The sequence below is a fragment of the Lolium perenne genome, chromosome 3 (assembly GCF_019359855.2).
Source record: "Lolium perenne isolate Kyuss_39 chromosome 3, Kyuss_2.0, whole genome shotgun sequence".
Taxonomy (NCBI): Eukaryota; Viridiplantae; Streptophyta; class Magnoliopsida; order Poales; family Poaceae; genus Lolium; species Lolium perenne.
Window position 1 is genome coordinate 319468480 of NC_067246.2, and position 3063 is coordinate 319471542.

Sequence of the window (3063 nt, forward strand, 5' to 3'; positions counted from 1 at the left end):
TGAAAAACAAGAGAATAAAGTAGAGAGGAATTTCAAACTTATGAAACATACCCGCCATATCCAGGCTAGCATCAGTCATCAACTCAAGCATATAATCTTCTCGGGAAGTAGCCTACGCAGCTTCAGCGACCGCAGCCTCTTTTAAAGCTAAGGCTTCCTGGGCCTGTTGAAGAGCAATTTTCTCCCTCTCGTAGGATTTTCGAGATTGTTCCATTATCACAAGTGCATGTTTCTTCATCGACTGGAGTTGTTGTCAAAGTTCGTTCAAATCTTGTACTAGATCAGCGTTTGAAGAATCTTCAACGAAATCATCAGCGGAAGTTTTCCTCGAGTAGGAGGAAGCGAGCAAAGCATCCGAAGAACGAGGGGTCGCAGTATAGTTGTCAAAAACCAATTGGAAAGAAAATCCCAACATCAATCATTTGGCAAAATAGCATTCCATTAAATCATTGGATATTTACACATTCATTACAAGAATTGGCTCCTAGTGAACCAATGGTAGGCAGGCGCAAGACATTACTAAGGCGACAACATCAAAAGAAGAAGAAAAAGAAAAAACAGAGACATGATGCTCTACTTGACCTCCGGCTTGGCAGAACTGGGGGAAGGAGCTGGCTTGTATCCGAGGAAGGAGAGGATCTTCTTCGAGTGCGGTTTGGCAGCTCTAATCAAGGATTGCCACTTCTCCGTCTTCATCCTCTTCGTCTCACCAGCTTTCGCCCAATCAACGTTCTGCTGGCTTTCGGCAACCAAAGCTATGGTGCCTTCAACGCCAATCTTCAAGTTTTCTTGCCGGAGAGCCAGCCCAAGATCTTCTTCCGGAATGAAGTGCTTGGTAAGGGCAGCGAAGGTGTCTGGTTGCTCTTTCTTTGGGAAGAAGTAGGGGAAAAGGCGCGAAAATGCCGTCTTAGCATCGGAGATACTGCGGCGCACCAGATCCCCATGAATCTCGAGGAGGGAAAGAGCGTCGAGAAGACGGTCATCTTCAGGCTTCTGAAGTTCGAAGTCCTGACTCATCTTCCCTGCTGAAACAAATTTCGAGTTATCAATAAGTATAAGGAGAAGATAATTTTGGAAGAAACTTGATCAACACGATCTATGAACTTACTGAAAAAATGCCGATTCTGCGACTCCAGGCGGGCGATGACATCCTCCTCATGAGCGATCTGCTGAGATATTTTGTCACTCAAAGCAGTCTCAGCTTGATGGAGTCTTTCGCGAAGACTTCCAACAGAGGCAGCGTCTTGCTCGGCCTTTTCGCGAGCTTTTTCACTTTGCTCCAGCTCGAGGGCAAGGTCATCGGCACGCTTGCTAGCTTTGGCGAGAGCCTCTAGCAAAAGAGAGGAAGGCAATGTCAAGATAAATATAGCAAAAGAAAGTTTATTCAATAAAAAGGGACGATAGAAAGGAGTACCTTTCAAACTATCAACAGTGTCACGGTACCCAATAAATTGAGTACCAAGACGAATGAATTCTTACATCTGAGGTTGACAAAAGAAAGTGGCTGAGAAGGTCAAGAAGGGAAAAACTCGATAGAAGACAAAATAGTGGTAAGGGTTCTTACATCATCCAAAGAAGGAGTCGCCGAACTCCCAGCCACGAGGCTTTGTTCCCCGCGAAGCTCAACTCTCGCTCTCTTCGGCGAGGGGGCACGGAGGCTGCCGACAGGAGTCAACTTTTCTAAGTCCTGCTGAGGGGGCGAGTTTTCCTCCGTTGCACGGCAAGTTTCCAAAAGAACTAAAGTCTGTGATGTGCTCGTGGGAGCAGTCTCATTAGCAGTGGGTTCTTCTTCTTCGTCGCCACTGTGCACAAAAGATAGTATGAGAATACTCAAAAAAATAATATATAAAAAGAAAAAGATGGCAGAGTAACCTACGAGCTAACGAGGGCATCATTGTAAGGGTTGAAGGCATCCTCCTCCTCGGGGGAAGTTTCCTCGGCAGGTGATCCGCCGGCTTTGGAGATGCCGGACTCTTCGACATCACCCCTCTTCCTCTTGCTCCGGGGCGAAACAGCGGAAGGGAGAGAATGTGCTGACTCGGAAGCATCCGATTCAGTCTCTCTTTCAGAGGAACCCGCGGATTTGTGAGATCCCGTGATTTCACTCTCAGGGCGAGAAGTACCCTGCGCATCATCGGCAACGATGGCTCGATCATCGACCTCCCCACCTTCAGGTAAGGGAGGCAAACAAGAGGTGACTTGGTGGCTCTGCAAAAAGGAAAAACAATAACAAGGGACAGTTGAGGACGGAAGTCAATAGCAAAATAACAAGATAGCAGTCGAAATTTGAATCAAAGTTGAGAAAGTAGGGAATCGATATAGGAATCAAAAAACTCGACAGACAGGTGAAAGAACATCTCTCATATTATGTTTTGTGTGTTTGATGTCAATGTATGTGATACACTAATGTTTGTCTAAGTGGTACAGGGTTTATATAGATACATTTATAAGTATGTTGGATGTGGTTAGTCATGTCAAAAAGAAGCAGCAAAAGGATCATCAGGCCGGATCATCCGGGCCGGATATTTCCAAAATATCCGGCCCCCAGTTTTCGGCTAAGGACTTGAGGAATTGTGGCTCAGTATGCTTCTGGATAGGGGCCGGACATTTGCCCGGATATTTGCCCGGTTTTGTCCCAGGGCCGGATTATCCGGGCCGGATATTTTGGAAATATCCGGCCCCCCTCGAAAATGGCTAAGGACGTGAAGAAAAGCAAGTCTGGATAGAGGCCGGACATTTGGCCGGACATTCTCCTGGTTTTGTCCCTGAGGCCGGATTATCCGGGGGGGGGGGGGATTATCCGGCCCTTACTTAGGCCGGATTATCCAGCCCCCCGGAAGCCCCAACGGCTGGATTTTGGAGAGGGGTATTTATACCCCCTTCTTCTTCCTTCCTCCTTTGCTCAATCATTGCAAGAAAAATCTGCCAAGCTTCACCACCATTAGAGCCACCTCAAGAACACAAGATTTGCAAGATCTCCTTCCTCCCCCAACCAAAGCTCTTGATCTTTGGAGATTTGAAGGAGAAGACACCGATCTACATCCTCACCGAAGCGTTTTTCAT